At 35.6% G+C, this 20,633-nt stretch overlaps 1 long non-coding RNA gene across 1 annotated transcript in view; it reads left to right on the forward strand.

The window, feature by feature from the left end:
• The window catches only part of LOC149917290 (uncharacterized), a 58,771-nt gene extending 38,640 nt beyond the window's left edge, over positions 1 to 20,131 (forward strand). The window contains exons 3-4 of the long non-coding RNA XR_016468037.1: positions 19,621 to 19,700; positions 19,787 to 20,131. This is a non-coding gene — a long non-coding RNA (uncharacterized LOC149917290). The remainder of the gene's footprint in view (positions 1 to 19,620; positions 19,701 to 19,786) is intronic.
• The last annotated feature ends 502 nt before the right edge of the window (positions 20,132 to 20,633 follow it).

Raw genomic sequence — 20,633 nt, forward strand, 5'->3', positions numbered from 1 at the left:
TTGAAACGGGCAGTATAAGAAGTTACCTATATACCTGAGGTGGAAACATCAGCAGTGGAAATATGTCTTCCCAAAAGGTCCTTAATATATTAGAATTTTATTTTATTTTTCTCACTCAGTAGAAGCAAAGCATAATGTTTTCAAAACTCAGTATAGATCAAAGTCCGTATTTCTAAGTATTCTAGCTGCCAGCTTGTTACTAGAGACGCCTTCTTCCAGCATGAGTATTGGCACTTTTGTGCTCGGGTAGCATCTAACACAAAGCAGGAATTCTCTGACCATGAGCATTTCTTTAAGGAATTCAAATTCACTCCTAAAATGCATCTCCAAATTCAGTTTGTGATTTTTTTCCTTATGCTGCCTTTTTATAGTGATTTCACATGTCCAGCAGTGTCACTGATGTCACATCTTATTCCACCTAAATGATATGTGAGAAACAAAAATGATTAAATTCTCCAAGTGAAAATAACATTCCAAGCCAATTCTTAAAATGTAGTTTTGAAAATACATATCTCTTAAAGAAGTGGTGGGAATAGGCAATCCTTATGTAAATTTGCTGTGACTGTAAGTGTTTCTCTTTCAAACCAAATTCTGATTTCTTGCCGATCTGACTGAATTAAATTTTAAAATCAGTTTCAGCTAAGATAAACTAAATTCTAGATATTTTTTTCCTTGGCATGCCACGCTATACCAGTGCTAAACATATAGGTCATCATTCACCAAGGGATGAAAGATTATATTTGGCTTCATATACAGTGATAGCCTAAGTTTACCATGCAGACAGCCAAACGGACTGCTTAAGCTGAAAGGCCGAGAAATACAATTATCTGCAAATTGCATTGAGGTGATGAGATAACAGATAATTTAATCAGAACCCATCGTGACTTGTGGCCATCAGAAAGGATAGCTGACTCAAATGTTTTAACAACAACAAAAATCAGAAAACTTTTTCAAAAAAAAATATTCTAAGTATTTTAGTTCTTTTATTAATGGAAAAGCAGACAAACGAAAGAAACATCCATTATGACTTTGTGTAGGAGAATATGGAAAAAAGAACCAAAGGTAAGGAAGAGAACAGATAAAAGATCTTGTATTTCTGTATTAAATCCAGTATTTACTCACAGTGCTGAAAGAGAGGAAGCTGCAGATAAGATGAAGTCCTGAAGGGGACTGTGGTTGCTGTTTGTCAGACATGATTGTGAGGTTCTTGAGAGATGTGTGGGAAGAGCGTTCAGTATTTGTAAATGCAAGGTCAAGCAGTGGAGGGGAACATTTACATCATACAGTGATGAATAGTTAGGAAGCCTATCTGGACTTCCCAGTAGACAGCTCAGTGGAAACCTCTTCTCAGGACACAAGTAGGATTTGCAAGTTTGGAAAGCCACAATGTAGCAACAATTGCTTTCCTAATGTCTGTTATGCAAAGCAATCTGGAAGAGCAGACAGTACTAATCACCTATTATAAAAAATGTACATATATTGAGGAATTCGAGGTAATTCAAAGGATAAATGGGAACTCTATCATAAGATGTTGAATACAGTGTATGAAAATACATAAAATGGTGAATAATGTAAAAAACAAACAAACAAACAAAAAAAAAACAGCATTCTTGTTTCTTTCTTCAAGAAAAAGGAGAGTGGATATTGATTGCATTTTAATTCAAGTACATGCAAAATGCATAGAAGAAAACTCTCTCAAATGTGATTTGTTGTTAGATGGAAGAAGCATGAGGCCATGAAAACAGAATAGGAGGCTCAGGGGAGACCTTATTGCTCTCTATAACTACCTGAAGGGAGGTTGTAGCGAGCTGGGGGTCGGCCTCTTCTCCTGTATAACCGGTGATAGGACTAGAGGGAATGGTTTCAAGCTGCGCCAGGGAAGATTCAGGCTGGATATTAGGAAATACTACTTCTCTGAAAGGGTGGTCAGGCACTGGAATGGGCTGCCCAGGGAGGTGGTGGAGTCCCCTTCCCTGGAGGTGTTCAAGGAACGTTTGGATGTTGTGTTGAGGGATATGGTTTAGCGAGAACCATTGGTGATAGGTGGATGGTTGGACTGGATGATCTTATAGGTCTTTTCCAACCTTAGTGATTCTGTGATTCTGTGAATAAATGCACTGTTGGATCAGTGCTGTTCATCTAACCCAGCATTACAGGGCAATAAAATGCTGAGGAGAGCATGCATCACCTGACCCGTGTTAGATATCTATATTGTCATAATTTCTACATCCAGGAATGTTGTTTGGGATATTAGAGGACACTTACTATCTTTTAGTATGTATTAACAGATCTGTTATTCCTGAATAAATTAATTTTTAATATGATGACACAGTTTATCTCCTAAATTGCCTTTTTTTAGGAGGATACCACCAGCTGCAGAAACTTTTTATTTGCTTTAACCAATCTCGTACTTCAAAGTATCACAGCATTAGGTGAACAAAGTTCCACACCCACTGCACTCATTATTCTTGAAACCTTAAAGAGCTCCTCAGTTTCCTCCCAGCAGAATGAGCAGCCTCAGCCTCTGAGACTCTCCTTGGAAGGCAGCTCCTTGTGCACCTCCTTCTCTTCAGTTGCCCTTTGCTGTACTTTCCCCAGCTCCATTCACTGAGATGACCACATCTGCATATTGCAATCTGTGCCTCGGGCAGAATACTTGGCAAATCCTAGCAAAGTACTCTCTGGGGTTCTCCACAGACCTTCCTAGCAATGCCCAGCATTTATTTTATGACCTCTCTGGAAGCCACTGCACGGCAAGGGGATGACTTAGAGCCACTGCTGACAGTCCTGCAAAGATCTCTGTCCCTAACTGGAATCAGCAGGTCCAAGTGTTAGGTTATGGTGCCTAGGTTCGCAACAACACTCTTGTCTCCACTGAAGAACACTCTTGAGTCATCTTTTTACCAACTATCTCAGCTTTAAGTCCTTTTGAAGTTCCTCGTTGTTAGCTGCTGCATTTGATTCCAGAAATACTTGGTTTTCTCTCCCTGTTCTCTTTTCTAGATCATTTCTTTGTTTTCCTGTTTTTGAGCTTCAGCAAAGATTCCCCTCCATTTTTTCTTTTCTCATATTGCTTTCATAATATTTAGAAACTACAAGCATTTTTTCATACTTCTCTCCACCTACTTAACTACAATAAACCCTCAGCAGTTCTCTTTAAAGAGCTGCTGTTGTGTCTGTACATGAGGTCCAGGAAGCTTAATTGGGACTACATTCCTTTCTAATCTATTCACTTCAGAGCTCGCTCCCCTGGGAAGCTTAGCCTCTGGCTTTAATGACACTGATACAATACTACGTGATAGAAGGGGTATTTTTTCTCCTAAAGTTAATCCAGCTGCAATGATGGAGGAACCCATGTAGTTGTTTGCTCTACAGTCCAGTCCCTTGGAGGTTCTGAAGTTCCCTGCCTTCCTTTCTGTCTCTTTTGCACTTGAATCTTCCATACTTAGCAGCATTTTTCTGTACAAACCCTCTGAAATAGGATCAGCTCATGCAGCCCACAGCTGTACTTCAGGTGATACAGTTCAATCTGTTAGTTTCCACCTATCTTTCATCACTGTTTTCTTTGTACCTCACTGCACTGGAGTAATTTTTTAACGTATCAAATAGTAATTTATATTTTAACAGTTATCTAGACTTACTCTAAGATTTGTATTGAAAAGGAAATAAAAGGAATATATTTTTGTGTTAAAAGGTTTTTTTTTTAATCAGGTATGGGTTTGTTGGTTTTGTTTTGTTTTTTTCAGCTTTTCCTCAAGCTACTGAATTATTTTAAAATATTTGTTTAGTTAAAGGTCAGTCATCCTGAGTATGATGGATACACACACTTTGGTCCTGAAAAAACTCTTCCTATTTATACGACTGAACTGTGTGCATTGGCCTTACTTATCTCAAGTGCATTTTCTCAGAATATTGAGCTAAACTTGCTGTCAGTTACATCAGTGTAATTTAGAAACAACTGGAAAAAATTATTGTGCATACTTTGGTTTTGCACTGGTACATGTGAAATGAAAAATCTCTCCCTGCAAGACTCTGACATCCTAAATGAATACTCAGTGAATATTGAACTTGTAATTAAATTCCATGCTTGTATCGGAGTGCTTTGGGTTCCCGTGCATTCAGACAAGCTATCACCTGCTGATGTCAGAAGTGTATCCAAACAGAAAGAGGTTTTCACAGACCAATGAGACAGTTGCCTGATTCCAGAACTCTTAATGGAAAAGTGAGTGTACGTGTTCTCTTTTCATGATGCAGAGTGGTCTAAAAGGAAAGGGAGAACTGTTGAACATTTCCCTGTGTGCAATTTCTCAGGAATGGTTAGCAATGTTTTAAGTCTAGCCTGTACTGATGAGCCTTCCAAGACACTCAAATAAGACTTTTGAATATTAGTTTTCTTCCAAAACTTATAGTAACTTTTAAAAATCTAAGCTTCTGTTCAAGGATACTTTCTAAGGAACTTTTTTTCCCCCCTTTCTCTAATCCCTATTGTCAATATAAGTTTTTCTTATCTCTATACTGAGAAATATTTTCAGATTAATTTTTCTGTTTCCTTGCACATGCATACAATTTTGATACTTCATTGAAAAGTCAATCTCTAACCCCTATTTTACTCAAAAGCTTAATAAATTTCTGGAATCCTTCGATGTATTTTTTCATGGCAGATCCAAGAAAGAAAAGACTTATCATCCTTTTGAAACTATTTCTCCTCCTTCCAAAGAGCTCACAGAGGTATTGATCATTTGAGCATTTGAACACAGAACTATGAGGCAATTATCTCAGTAATATGGCCTCAGCAAAAATCATGAGGTTTTCCTTTTATAAATGGTACTTTCATTGTTGATGTAGCCGAGTGTGGACTATGTCATGCGTAGCAATATTAGGTCAAGGGAGATATTCTATTTTTACCTCCTTCTATCAACCAGGAATTCCATCAGTCTCTGAGCCTTTTAAATCTAGAGACCAAAATACTTTGTCTGGAGCAAGACCTTTGAAATAATTTGGACTGATTATGCATGACTAATTTGTGTTTATCTGCTTCTACCCATTTGAGTTACAACTATTTCCCTGATTATTTAATCTATGAAAATGTGAGTAATCCAGCCTGGAATACTGTTTGATGAAAATGACAGTCTTTGGTCGAGATTGTTGTTCAGTACAGAGTTGGATGTGTAAATCTGCAACTGGCAATTTACAGCTTTGTCACAGACTCATGTTCTCATTCACTATTTGTGCTTGTTCTCAGTGATTGATTTATAATATGCTGTACTTTTGTAGAGAAATAGTTCCTTGTTTCTTTGTACACAGTACTGAGGCTATTCCTTTGTGTGAATGAGCTCAGGTTGGTGAACTCAAAACCCAGTTAGATTGATGCTTCATCCCTTCAGTGAACACCGAATTAATCTGTGTTAAAAAAATTTATCATGTCTTTTCTTAATTTTGAGAAGGAATTTTTCATTATTAACTGGATCCATATTGATACTGAGAGCACACATCACTCTGGTGAGAACCAAGTTGCGTTAGATTTTAAGAAAATTGAGTTTTCTCATAAAATATTGGTGATTAAGATGTGATTTTTAGAACAGTAATGCTTGGACTAGTTGCCTTAATTATTATTGCTTTTCACTCCTACAAGGACTAATATTGGAAGTTATTTCAGTTGAATCTTTTTACTAATTGAAAATAGACTGTTGTATTTGCTCAGCACATAATGCATCCTGCCTACCAACAGCCACTCAGGTATTCCAGTGACCACCAGCGTAATGGTGAAAATGATGGTGCCATCAACAAGACAACTTACAGTGGGAGAACAAAATAATTCCCTCTGTTGATGGTACGTTTTATGCATTTAGTATTAACCGACGATGTTGAAGTAAACTTGTTGATAGAATATCAGCTAACCTGAAGACAGGGTGCAAGTAATTTTTTGCCACCAGTTGAGCTGCTTGAAGTAATGCAAGTGTAGTAGGCAGCAGAAACCTACTTGGCATATTCTGTTGAGTACACAGAGCATAGAAAATAGTGTCAGTATTTCAAAGAAAAACTGTGATGTTGATGAAAATTTTCATCTTGCTCTTTGTGTGTGTGTGTGTGTATGTTCAAAAGTAATGTTTGAACTGGATATGTCCAACATTTCCTAATTCTTTGATCTCAGAATTCTCTCATTTCTTTACCATGTAATCTAGTTCTTCCTTGTGTTTCTCAAGGGAAAATGCATTTAGGTAGCCCTAGTGCACAATAATAACTTTTTTCTTGCATTTGAAGTGACTGTAGGTAATTCATTCCATTTGGTTATATCCTGAAACATAAATGCCTTTTTAAGGTTTGTAGAAAGCAATTATAAAGCTGGTAACTTTGAACTATTGAACTGCATGCCCCACTGCTGTTGGCAATGCTAAAAATGGGAATATTAGATTAAATTTTTTGAAGCAGAAAGTTCTAATAACTCAAGTTACAATATTCATTAACTTCTATTTACACCATTTTAATCTGAATCCACATTGTATGTTTATTTTTTTCAGAAAACCATTAAAACCTCAGCCAAATGCATATTTCACGGTATATGCTAATTCAGATTTGGTATAAATTGTGGTTGAATTAACAGAGGTGGCACACTACTGCACAGCTTGAGGGTTTTAATTTGAAGGGGTGGGGCGTTAAGTGCTACGGTAGCTTATTCCTATAGTGGGTTAGCAATTACAATGCTGTGCACTGTAAGCGCACAAAAGCTGACACAGGTCTATCAGGGCTGAGTTGAGCGCGTAAAAATGACAGCATGGTCTGGCATCCAAACCTTGCTTGGGCTGTTTGAGGCTTGTATGAGGAGATGACTGGCCTGTCAATGAGTCTTGGAGATCTTTTCCTTAATTAATAAGTAGTTTGATAGCTGAATGCTGGCTGTGTTGCTCTGAGAGTTCTATGAAGAAAAAGCAGGAGTTTCATGTTGAGCAAGAAAGCCGATAGGAAAAATTATTCAAAATGACAGTTTGAGATTTACTTGAGTAAGTTCTGCTAAATTTCTTAAGTCGCTGGCTCTTGTGACTGGTCTCCTTTTTGTTCTATGCAAAATGCTCAAATCTGCCCTGGTATGAGTTAAAACCTTTCTGACTGCCAAGACTTTGGGCATGGTGCCTGGCAGGAAACTCTTTCTGCTTAGAAACTGATAACAGTGCAGGATTTGCAGAAGAGGAGACAAAAGACTTAAATGCTGCCTTCTTGGCATCCTTTAATGGAGAACAGTGGGAAAGAAGAGCAGCGTTGCAGATGTGAACAGAGATGAGGGTATCCAAGTTAAGCTTGAAGCTTCCTTATTAACATAGGAATGCAGAAGCTGATATGTATATATTGCATAGCTGCGTGAAAAGAGTGAGTATGATGGTACTGAGATGTGATCTTATTAATTTTTCTTTCTTAATAGGTTTGTTAGAACATGACTCAATGCTTTTGCTTGACTGCTGAACATGAGTATTGTCGTGGCTTTGGCTGTTCACAGTAATGAAGATTTATATGGGATGAAGTAAATGAAGCTGCTTTTCATTGTCATTTTAATTCTTAAAAAGGTTTTTCGAAGTCAGGTCTGGCTACCAGAGCCACAGATCAACACACCCCTAAAACAGTGATCAAAGAGCAGTGGCCTGCAGAATGCACCTTGTGGTACCTGACCAAAGTGCTGCTCTATTAATTGCTATTTAAAGTAAATAAGCAAGTAATAAAGGTTTGGAGTTGTCATTAGTAAGGTTCTTGTTCATTAATGGTATTATACTGTGATTTCTCTCTCCTAACTTTTGGATTTCTGTTTCTCTCCTGGCTTTAGTGAGTGTGGCTGCTGTGATCACAGCTGCAGCTATTTCACTGGGTAGTTGCACTTATTCTGGTTGTGGCAGCCTTTCAGATTTCTTGCATGCAAGGAGTGGCTTTAAAAATTCGTTCAGATTGCAGGTGATGTGGTTGGCTTGCTTTTATTAGTCGCAGGCTGTGCTTTCATCATCATGCATGACTGCACTGATAGGAACAATTCTGATTCTGGCAGTGCTATTGAAAGACAAAAACAAACAACCAAGAAAAAACTTAAAACAACAACAAAATCCTAAAACAAAACAAAACAAAAAACAGAAAAAGCATTTCTTAACAGCCTGGATCAATTTATAATACCCATTTGTTCAACTGGCTTCCAGATTAAGACTGCCTTTTAACGTGACAAGTTTCAGAGTTGTACCACCTCTTGTCCTAATTTTTTAGTTTTTAGGTGCTGTGGTAAGAGCTTTCTTGCCTCCATTATGTAGACATAATGATGTCTACAGTTTCTGAGCAACTGCAGTATTTGTGCCATTTCTACTCCAGTTCTAATATCTTGTAGTGTATTTCTGTGTGAGAACACCTGGAGATCACTTTGTCTACTTAACAGCTGCCCATCAAGGTCTGGTGAAAACTTTCTTCCTATTTTTGTTTTTATTTTAAGTCACTGTTTGCTTTGAGTTCAACCTCATTAAGACTGTGCCCTTCAATAAGTCATCACCATCTGTGGAAGCAGTCTTTCAGTATCAAATATAGCTATGTTACGTTAATTGCCCTGATATCCTTTATAAACCGTTTTTCTTTGCAACAAGATACTTTGCTTTAGGAAATGATAGGTTTCAAACAGCACTGTAGCTATATTTTTGTACCCAGTGCATCCTGGCTGCAGCTTGCTCATTTGCATCCGCACAGTCAGTGATCAACTTTGTTAATCCAATCTTGATTCTTGAGTTACTAATGAAACCACAAGTGGACTGTGTTTGTCCACTGGTTTTGTTCTTTTGCACCATGTGTTATCATAAATTAGACTGATAGAATTGATAAAAATAGCACCGGTATGTTTCTTCAAGTATCTTGTTTCAAAAGCCTAAAACTGTTCTAAGTAGCTTTGCTGAGAAGAAACAATCATTAATTTTTATACTAATCATTTGGAGACAGGGCATTTTTCTGTGCATAGCTATCATATGGCAGCCACAAATAATGAAGGCAAGAAGACTTGTATCTTATCACAAGGGCAGTCTGATCAAGCCTTATTTTGTTTGAAAGTTGAAAGATGATGATGTGACTTCAGAACTGACCCCTGCAAATTTCCACAGAAGACACATAAGAGAGAGAAATGTGAAACCATAGGAGAGCACCTGTAGAAGGCAAAGGCCTATACTAGTAGGTACTTAGTGTTAGTTCTCCAGGTTTGCTAGTTGTTTTGAAGGTAGAGGTCCTGGAGTAAGAGACTTGAGAGACAAGATATAAATCCTTTTTGTTTTAGGAACTGTTGTTTGGGTTTCTCAGCTCTTAACAGGAGAATGATGTGTAATCGGTTAAATGGAAGGTCATGACATTTTGTGGCTAATAATTGCTAGGGTTAATATGGTCTAAGAGGAATAATAATATATTAGGACAGAATAGTAGAGTAATGTAGGAAACTTCGACCTAGAATCCTAGCAGTCTGTTTAGATTAGTATAAAGAGACGCCAATAATTCAGTGTTAAATCTTCTGTGGAAAGGGAGTTGGTGCCAGAAGTGCTGATGTAAGAAAATATGTATTGACTATGATTTCATGTCTTAGTAAGAATTCTAGAAAATAAAAATGAAGGATTTGAATATATATATATATATATATATATATATATATATATATATATTTAATATGTACAGGTATATTTAGAGTTTCTGTAGGATTGCTCTTTTGGTGTATCTTTGGAATTAATAGGTTACTCCTGTAGAATCCCAAAATAGCTCAGATAATAGATAGAAAACAAATTATTTACCCTGAACAGGCCTGGAAATAAAGTTGGCACAGGCAGTAATACAACTGTTGCCCAGTCTCTCCATCCTATGGCTTGAAGTTTTGGTTTCCAGTGTTATTAGCTGTCTCTTTTTCGTAAGCAGTATATTCATTTTCAAACAACAATAGCATCTGTGAAACAAACCCAAAACTTTGAGATCGATTGGGGAAGAAAATAAAAAAAGTATCTGACCTTGAAATGAGAGAATAGAATCTAATGTACAGACAGTCTGTCCATAAGGTGTGTAGGAGCTGGATGAAGAAGACAGGCCATTTAGAAATGATGTTTCTAATGTCTTGATTTTTATTATTTTTTACCTAATTTATGAATTCTTTGATTTTATTTTATGAATTTGGACTACAACACAAACTCCATTTGAATGCTACACAATTGGACAATAGCTGCAATTCTCAGTTTGGAATTATTGAGCATTGTTGCATTTTATGTTTCCATTCAATTGAGCTTACAAAGAAGTCTTCCTTTGTTTCCCCCCTCTCACCAGCATTTTTAGTAAGATTATACACAGCTACTGTGATTTTAGGTACGTGCTGGTATATTACATTTATAATGTCAAAATGTAAATAGCACAATACTGTGATAAGCTCCAATGACTTTTGTTGTATTCTTAAAGGTGGAGGCACTAATAGGAAGAGGTAGTGAAATGAATGCTGAGAGAAAGCTCTGTTCTTGTGGTTGTGCAACAAGTTAGATTATAAAATTTAACTTAAACTTTCCATCTTGATGGCATATTAATACATTATTTACTGTATCAGTGTGTTATATATATATAATGTAATTTAAGCAGCTAGAACCTACTCAAGTTCAAATACTTAGTTTTTTTCTTATAGGATGTATATACATCTATATATATACAAAATGTATATATGTATGTGTATATATGGATGTGTATATATATATAGATGTACATATGTATACACATCTATATATCTTCTATATATGTTGTTATATATAGATGTATAGTTCTTCTCTCTTATGTAAGCTCTTGTGCATAATGTGACTTTGACTCCTACCCTGTGTCTTCAGAATGACTAACTTGCTGCCTCTCCCACTTTTTCAGCTTTTTCGTTCTGGCATTCTAGGGGTACATCTGTCCAGGTCTTAAGTAGTTTTCACTAAGAAGTCATAAAATGAATGGCAGATGCATAACATGTCTTCATTCCTTCCTTCCATTTCTTTTCCAATTGGATCCCTAAATATTTTTGTGTGAGTCACAAATATTTAACCGATGCTTATCCCATGCATACAAACTTCTTCCCCACTGACTACAGAGTCATAGTTTTACAGCAAGAAAGAAAAAAAAAATGGCAGACTTATTCAGTAATGTATATCAAATCTGTCAAATACCCATGTAGCTCAATTAACAGTGCTTCCTTACACTGCTGAGTAGTTGAGCTTAAGAACTTCACATCTAAGGTTGCACCCTAAAGTTGCCATATTACTCTTGTCTTCAGTCCTAGTGGTGCTCTGTTTTGCCCTTTTTTAACTGAATTTTATTTTTTTATTTGTCTGGTTTCTTAAGTCCTATGGTAGTCTCAAATGCGAAGATGATTAGGTATATTTTTACTGTTAAGAATTTCTGGGAGATAAAAATAAGATGTAAGAATTGTTTCATCTTGAAATGGTACCAATACTTAAATGCTTTTGTCACATCTTATTAAAGCTGTGGTTATACAATGCAGTTATAAGATGATAAGTAAGTAGCAAGGACATCACTTAGCAAAGTATTACTCTAATAGCTCTGCTTCTGCTCCCATTGCCCTCATTTTCGAAGAGCTTGTTTTTTCTCTTTTGGTGATAATTTAGAGGGGGAACTCAGCAACAGAAACTGATAACATATTGTATTTTTATTTAAATATAGTAGTTACTGATGGGCTATTTCAGGGAATGAAATATTTCCAGTTTCTGAACTTCAGATGACAATCAACTATGCTTATAAGAAGCAGCGTACTTCCTGCTTTTAAGTTGAATCTGTCACGTAGCTATGAAGTTGCACAGGTAGTGTGATGCTTCAGGAAAAAAAGAAAGTCTTTTGTTAATGCAGAATGCTGTTCCTGCTGCTTTACTTAAATAAAGCATTTGTAAGTTGAATAGTGGTGTTTGTAAGAATGGTTTATATCTACGGGACAGACTCCACTGATGCAGGAGATGATGATAACAGTAAGTACCACATTATAAGCTTTCAACCAACAAGCTGCCTTTTTTGAAGGCTGCTGCTCAGTAATGTGGCTGATGTGAAGCATACCTTTTAGTCTAAATGATGTGTTAGACTTACACATACACCTAAGTACTTTGAGGCATGACATTTGTTTTGTGCTCTGTGGCATCACTGACCTCAAGTCTGACGGAGTATCTATGTTAATTATACATTTAGAATGCATTAAGCATTATCTTAAAGGCTTGCCAAAAAAACAGCAAAGCGGTGAGCAAGCTATGTGTTGCTGTGGTTCATTGAATCCTAATTGTTTCAAACTGTTATTGATCAGACAAAATAAGACTACTCTGGTTACATTAATAAATATTGGAGACTCTGGGTTCAGTTGTTAAACAAGCTCTTGAAATGATTCTTGTTAAGTGCAGTGAGAACAAAGGGTAAGAAAGAAATTAGGCTGAAAATAAGTTAGAGAACTGAACAATTTCTGTTGTGATGGCAAAAGAAAGAGATGCATTTTGGGGAGAGGAAGGGGTGGCAGCTCTACTGATTTCACTGATACTCAGTCTGTTTTCCACCAGTTACAGGTAGAGATTTATCTGAAATTGCCAACAGAGCTGTTTGTTAAAACACGTTCTTAATTTTCATAGTTTATTATTTTTCCTGTGTGTATGCGTGTTATAAAACACTTCAAGTGTTAGTTGACTTACCTCTGACTCTTTAGGTTGGTGTCTCAAGGATATACTTTAACATATTAATGTTTTTTTAATTTTATATTATTTTTGAAGAATTATTTCTTGAATAATCAAAATATATTCTGTCATACTCTTCCTTGACCAATGAATTAGTTTTGCAAAGTGTTTTCATTAACATGTGACCAAGCATAGGACAGAAATGTTGTGTCAATATTGTGGGTAGCAGGGGATGTGTATGTCTGGAAACGTCCAATGTTTGCATGAAGTAGGCTTCTATTGTTAGAAATGACAACATGAGAATTCCTCTGGGGGCTTCTTCATATCCTCACTTCCTTATGCATGAAGTATCTCATACAACTTATTAATACTGAAGCTTTGTACTTCTGAGAGTTCTCACAGCTTGCTCTAGTTGGGTCTTAACATAAGAGGCCATTGGACATATCTCCAAATGTAAATCATTGTAAGCTTCTATCGTGTGTGGTGGTACAGGCAAATTAAGTTTCGCCTTAGAATTTCTATTTCTATTCTTTATTTTTCTTTCTGATTTTTTTTTTTTTAATTAAGAATTGAATGGTCCTCAGTGTATATGAAGAAGAATCCATCTTTTGATGCAAAATGTTTATATTTCATTCTAAAGAACTTGTTAAATCCAAAGGATTAATGTTTGGATGTTTAATACTTTTAGCTGAAATCACTAAATCTGTCTCTGGACTGGTGACATGTTTGAGTGTTAGCTATTTGGGGATAGACAGAATGATGGCAGTGCAGAATCTTTTTTTTTTTTCCTTTAATATCGAGAAAGTACTGAAGGAATTAAATAGGCAATGCAGAATTATAACAGGACTATTAAAATAATCCACTGGTAATGTGAAGGAGAACTGCTATCATAGTGAAGTTTGCAAGTGATTCTAGTGGAGGAAAAATGAACTAATACCAGCAAGTTTTTCACCTTAACAGTTATCTTACAAACAAGATGATGTGAACTTCATTAGAGAGAACCAGCACAGAAATGTTTTCATGCACATAAAATTCCCTACATAGCAGTTATAGCCAAAAGCCAAAAAATGCAGAAATGTGCAAGTTATACTACCTCATAAAGTGGTTCTTCACATTGTCAGCATACCAGATCCTGCAGACATTACTGAGTTGGGGGATAAAAATAACAATTTTTAGTGAGTTAATTTCAATAATAGGGAAATCAAATAAAGTTGAGGGAACAAATACAGAATCAAGGTGAACAAGCACAACTAAACATATGTTCTGATGTCCTCTGACCACTATTTCAAAATTATTCTATTTCAGACTCTAGTATATGTTTCTTATAAACTGGCTTTCATAACACTGGCTGTAGTCAACTGATTCCTCAGTGGTAATGCATTGAATGATCCTTTGTCAGCTACAATAGGTTGAGAATAGAACACTGTCATTGTGTATATTTTAGCATGAAAAGTACTTTTTATTTTATTTTACAGATGCTGTAATATTTGAGAAGTGCTTGTTTTATTTTTGTGATTAGGATTTTCCCCAATTTACCTGACTTGTTATGTATTTGCCTTAGTTGTATGGTGCATAATTGCAGAGTGCAGATGAAGTGAATATCTTCACTGATGTAATGACTACAAACTCATACCAATGTAAAGCTTGCATTGGTATGAAATTAGAGGAAAAGCTATTTTAAACTTTTTCTTTTGTATTAGAGCTGTTTTGTTTATTTCAGCATAGTTTCAATTGCTAGTCTTTGAAACAGCAGTTCTTGCTGATTACTGACAATAAATACTACCTTCAGGAAATGAGCAGTTGTTTTTTTTCCTCTAAAGTACAAGCATGATGCTTAAAAAATAATAATTACACAGATCAAGAAAGAGAAGTGCATATTTTTGTTCCATCATAAAGCCGTAGGAAAATAATGTCTTGATACTCTGAACTCCAAAAATCAGCACTCATATGCTTAGGAAACTTTCCCATTAATTCATAATCAAATGGTGTCCATCTTATCTAATTTTAAAGGTTATTGAACAAACAAGACAACTAATCTTTTCTTAGATTTTATACGTGTGTATATATATATATATATATATATATTTTTTTTTTTTTTTCCAGTGGATGTGGCAATGTTGTTTTAATTATCTCTGTCTTAAAATAATTCAGGGCTGTATGAAGGTGCTTGATTTGTATCTACAGTAGCTATCTATCCCACAATAACTCATTTTCAGAGACTTGAGAATTAATGGCTTGGGATTTTAATTTCACTAGCCCATCTACTTTTAAAAGATTAATCTTATGTTATCCTATGGAAGTCAGGAAAGTTAAAACCCTGGACCTCCAAGCAAACTTGTTTTTCTTGTCTGTTTAAAGTAACAGTAACAGTTTTAAATGTCCAGAAAAAGTATGTTATGGTCTTATAAATCTAAATTTAATCTGACAACAAACAGTTAGAATGCTGAATTTTTTAAGTCAGGGATGATGGGAGCAGTTCCAAGACTTCTGTACTCCCTCACTCCTTGAAACACTTGAGAAACTCTCAATAATAAATATTGTTAATAAAAATGCAGCCTGTGGTTTACAATATGCTTTTATTCTAAATAGCAGGTAATATTACCTGGTCTATACACTGAATAAATTCTTTTAAATAGAGTTTAATTTGAAGACTTTTCGTGATCGTGCTGGCAGGTTGCTTTTCTGGAGTTAAGGTAGAAGCTAATTTCCATTACTTTCTCTGTTTTGACTATCTATACTTTAATTTTCCAGCTGTTTAATTCTAGACTTTGCACTTTACTGAGAGACAGATGATATACATATATATATATTTTGCTCACAGCAGATGAATCTGAGGTTGAATATACAGAAGCCAGGGGATACACCTAACCTAGCTGTAGGAGTTTATGTGAAAGATCTCTCTGGCTTTCTAAATTTACTGGTAAGAAACAAGCAATTTTAGTGTGTGGATTATTTTAAATGCCTGCTTTCCATTGGTTTCTCTCTTTTTCTTTTTTTTAGTGTTTTCAAAATAGCTACTGTTGTCTTAGAGGACAACATTTAAATAGTACGACTTTTTTTGAGTTAGCTGTAAAAGTAGAAATATTGATATGTAAGCTAGTCGAAAAGACTGAAGAGAAATATGGTGAAAACAGTAAGAAAATATTTTGAGCAAGGAGTTATGCATATGCTGGCTTGAAATGCATGGAAATAGAAAAAAGTACTGAATGTCAATAAAACCCTGTTACAGTGCTGAACTTTTGAGAAATTTGATTAACAAAGAAAATTTTAAATAAAAAGATAAAGCTTAGAAATGGAAAGGAAACTTCTGAAGACAGTCTGTGGGTTTATTAAAGTTCAATCATGAACCAACTAACGTAAGAAAGGTAGAAGCTGTTTTAATTTGACTTAATAAAACATGTAGCATTATGTTCACCCTCAGGGCGAACTATAGCCTGACAGAATGCTTTGTTCACTGTACAGCTTGTTTTTTCTCTCTGCTCTTACAAACTGTGATTAAAAACTCTTGCATCAGCAGTCTGGTTTTGGGGTGTTTTGGTTTTATTTTTTGTTTTTTGGTGGGTTTTTTTCTGGACTTGTTATTGTTGCTTGTTGCTCAAGAAACATCCAGATGTTGTACTTAGGGACAGGGTTTAGTGGGAACTATTGCTGTATGATTGGACTGGAAGTTCTTACAGGTCTTTTCCAAACGAGGTGATCCTACGATTATTTTAACAAAGTCAGTTTACAGACAACTAGCAGTGCAATTCCATGCTTGCCTCCACACGAGGCAGAAAATAATTATATAATATATATCCTTAATTGATACTTGTGAAATAAAATAACTGTTTCTTTGTAATACTAGAGTTCACAAAGGATAATTAGACTGAATAGGGAAACTGGGTTAGAATTTTGGGTGTGGATATTAGATTTTCAACTGTCCATAAGACCATATTCTTTTCTCTGGAAGTGATACAATTCCCTCACCCATCTAGTATTTATTTAGTTTTGCAATTAATTGTTTGCAGAACAATGTCTTTAACACAGAATTGTTTCATTTTCTTCTAAAAACTTAATTTAAATGCATTATTTTCTATGAAACATGAAAACAAAGATCAATAATCCTTGAGAGAAATAAGAAAGAAAAGATGATGATGATTTTTGATGAGCAGTAATTATCAAATTAGTGGGTTTTTTTTCCCCCCTCATGGGTGTGTTTACTAGATGTGGAATCTGTTACAGTTATGGGAACCTAAAATCTCTCAGGGAAGGAAGATTTTAGTAACATGTCTGACAAGCTTAGTGAATAAAGAATTTATGAAAAATCAACTTTGTTAGAATTTTTGTGTTCAGTAGAAACTTTCTTTCCCCAGTGACTAAATAAAGATTTCTACTGATGTAGTTTCACCTGCAAATGTGTGGTAGTGAGGAACAACTGTTCCTCTTCATTTTTAGCTCACTTATTTCCTCAAAGAAAAGAAGTCCTTCGTGGAAGGAATTATAGCTCAGATGTATCACAATGTTTTGTCCCAGGGTATGTCCACTGATGATCTGCATTATTTCTTGTATTAGAAAAGAAGTCTGTATTTAAAGCATATCTTAATTTCCCTTTTAAAATGATCATCTTAGCCTAGTGTCTGTTTCTTACCTGTTTCCTCTTATCAGAATTACTTCTTTTTACTTTGCAAGCTACAAAGCAGACATAGTTTCTTCCTTAGTCTACAAATTGAATCAGTGCGTATCGATGTTCAGAAAAAAATAAACATAGATAAGAGGACATTTATGTTCATTTAATATTTCAAGATATGAGACAGTTATTGGATAAGAATTATAACTGTGGGAAGGAGAAAGATAGCGATGAAAGGTTCAGCCATTAGGTTTGGATTTTTACTTGCTGCTTAGTGTGTTGAAATATATTGTGGAGGGGGGAAAAAGGTATTTTAAAATAATTTTACGTACTACTTCTAGACTATCAGTGACTTTTACATGCTTACGGACCTATTAGCAAGGGTCATAAAACATTACATTTACTCTGACATGGCAAATACTTTTATCATTCACAATGTGACAATCAACAAATGGAATGAATAATACAGAATTACTTCATTTAAAAAAAAAATGTCAGAAACCATGAAGCATCTATTTAAGGCTGCAAAGGAGGCAATAGCAAGTCTGTGTGTTAAAATAATCTGATTAGAACAGTACTGCAGACAGCTAATTTAGCATGTGACATTTTGGGTATACAGGGTCAAAGATTAAAAGTAAGATTGTTGCATAACAATCCAAACTGACAAGAATAAGTTGTTTTTTAACTAAACCCCTGTATTTCTAAAAAGAATATGGAATGCGTGGAGAGTCTGAGCAGTTGTGGTGCTTCATGTCTATGGAATTCTTGACGTAATCTGCAGACTACATTGGCTATGTCTAACTTTTAAATATTATCAGTTATCTGATAATTATAGAAAGCATAATTATTTCTTATAAAAATGACATGGCACAAAGCAGAAAATGTCAAGCTGAGGAAGAGTGGACTCTGTTCTGATTTAGGCAGATATAGTCATTATTTCCTTACAGGCCTTCAGACCTTGATAAACCAGAAGTTTCAGAGATTTAAATTATGGTTTAAATAATTTAGCTAGCCCTCTAATTTCTTTACCTGTATACTACAGATGAGCAAGTTGGAAGGCTTTATCTAAGACAAAGAAGAGAGGAGAAAGATGCAATTCTGATTAAAATGTGATCTCTGCTCTAAGAGAGCACTATTGATAATTGACGTACCAAACTATTTTCACCTATGTGTCAAACGAAGAACAGAATTCTCTGTTTAGTTCTGCATAAATCAAATCTGATTCCTGATTCCATGAATCAATGAACAGTTGCATTCTCAGTACTAGAGATAGTTTCAGAAGTAATTTGTATGTGTTCTCAAGAAGAATTAGAATTAGATAGGAAGTTTGCATTGGTAGTTTAAGATGGAATACAATTAACAGGTCAAATAATGTTTTCCAAGGCAGTTACTGTTACACTTAAGGAGATGAGATATGAAAGAGATGCAAATGTGTTAAAGACTGTAAAAGCAAATATAACTAAATAATTATCATGTTTTATCCAGTAATGTGTTAGTGATTTTTGGCTATGGCATCTTGAGTGCCAAAGGAGACTATGGCATTATGAGCCCTAAAGTAAACCATGTTTGATACAATAATTCCTCAAGGTAATGAAACAAATAAAAAGAAATAATTTTTCATATGTCCAGAGGGCATATGGACAAGAATGAAATTTCTTCTCTGTTTTTTTATCATCCTTCTCCCTGTATTTTCCACAAGAAGTGCAATGTGTTTTGCCAAATGTATGTCGTTGTATTTCTGAAGTATTTTTCTTCTCCTTTTTACTCCTTATACCTTGCAAAATGAATAGTATTTTTTCCTTGAAAGTTAAACTTCACTAGGTGCTCCTATTTGCTAATCACTTAGGGTTTTTTATAACATCAATTCCACAACTATAGGAAAAAAATAAGTAATTGTTGTCTTTTTCTCACCCCTAAAAGTAACTGAAAAAGAAACAACCAGCAAACAGACCGCTTTCACACTTATTCCTGAAATCCTTTAAGGTTGAATTAAAGTATATAATCAGAATCATATAAACCTTAGAGTTGGAAGGGATCTCTGAAGGCCACCTAGTGCAACTCCCCTGCTGTGTTACAGACCCACAATTCAGTATGCAGGAGAGCAAAATACCTTGACAAGTGTGACCCTGTTAAGCTCCTTATTTAACAGAGGTGGAACTCAGCTTCGCAGAGTATCACAAACAATAGTGAGTATAATTGCACTCACTACACCTCCTTTCACGATCTCTTTACAAGTGAGAGACACACATCCTGGGTAGAAATTTTTCCAGAGGAAAATGCAGACTGTTACACTGCTCTGTTACCCTCACAAAAAAAGTTCTTTGTCATGTTCATATGGAAATTCCTGTGTTGCAGTTTGTGCCCACTGCCCTTGTCTTTTCACTGGGAACCACCAAAATGAGCCTGGCTTCATCCACCTGACTCCTGTCGTTTAGGTATTTATATGCATTGTTAAGATCCCCCTCAGCCTTCTCTTCTCCAGGCTGAATGGCCCCAGGTATCTCAGGCTTTCCTCTTAGAGCAGGTCCTCTAGGCCCTTAATCGACCATCTGCTGGACTTTCCAGAAGATTCTTGTCATTTTTAACTGAGGAGCCCAGAAGTGGACGCAGAGCTCCAGATGTGGTGTCACCAGGGCAAAATAGAGGGGAACGACCACATCCCTTGCCTTGCTGGCCACATTCTTCTTCATGCAGTCCAGGATACCACTGACCTTCTTGGCCACAAGAGCACACTGCTGGCTCATTGTTGGTAGGCTGATGAAATAATTGAACATTTAAATTACTCTTTCTTTGGTTATTCTGTTTGGAATGCAGTGTGCAATTGAGATTCACTGGTTTTGCATACATGTGTATACCTATATATATAAAGTGCGCACATTGTTTATTGTATCAACTTCTATCTGTGAGGGATTCTACTGTGAGTGGAGTTTTGACTGCTGAATTTCTTGCTTTGCCTATATGCGTTTGTTAAGCAATCCTTTCTGCAAAGGAATGAAATATCAAAAAAATAATGATGGTTTTATAAACTACTGTGGTTTGTTGAGTAACTAGAAAGAAACGTAGAAAGATGGAAATATCTTCTCAAAACGAAGAACTCCATTTTACAAATGTAAAGGATAAGTTGAGAGACAGAGTTTCTGATGAAGAAATTCTGATTCCTAATTAACTAAATACAAAGGGGAAAAGAAACCTGGGATGCCAGTTATTATGACTAGAATTGGCCAAATATTCATATTTTTCTAATAAAAGCTACATAAAAGCTGTCAGGCTTCACATTTTATGGTATATTTCTCTCCATCATTTCCCAGAAATGCGTGTTAAAGTAGATATGTGTCCACTCTGGGAACTGATGCTCTTCAACATTTTTA

The sequence above is a fragment of the Phasianus colchicus genome, chromosome 7 (assembly GCF_987193195.1).
Source record: "Phasianus colchicus chromosome 7, bPhaCol1.hap1.1, whole genome shotgun sequence".
NCBI classification, from domain to species: Eukaryota; Metazoa; Chordata; class Aves; order Galliformes; family Phasianidae; genus Phasianus; species Phasianus colchicus.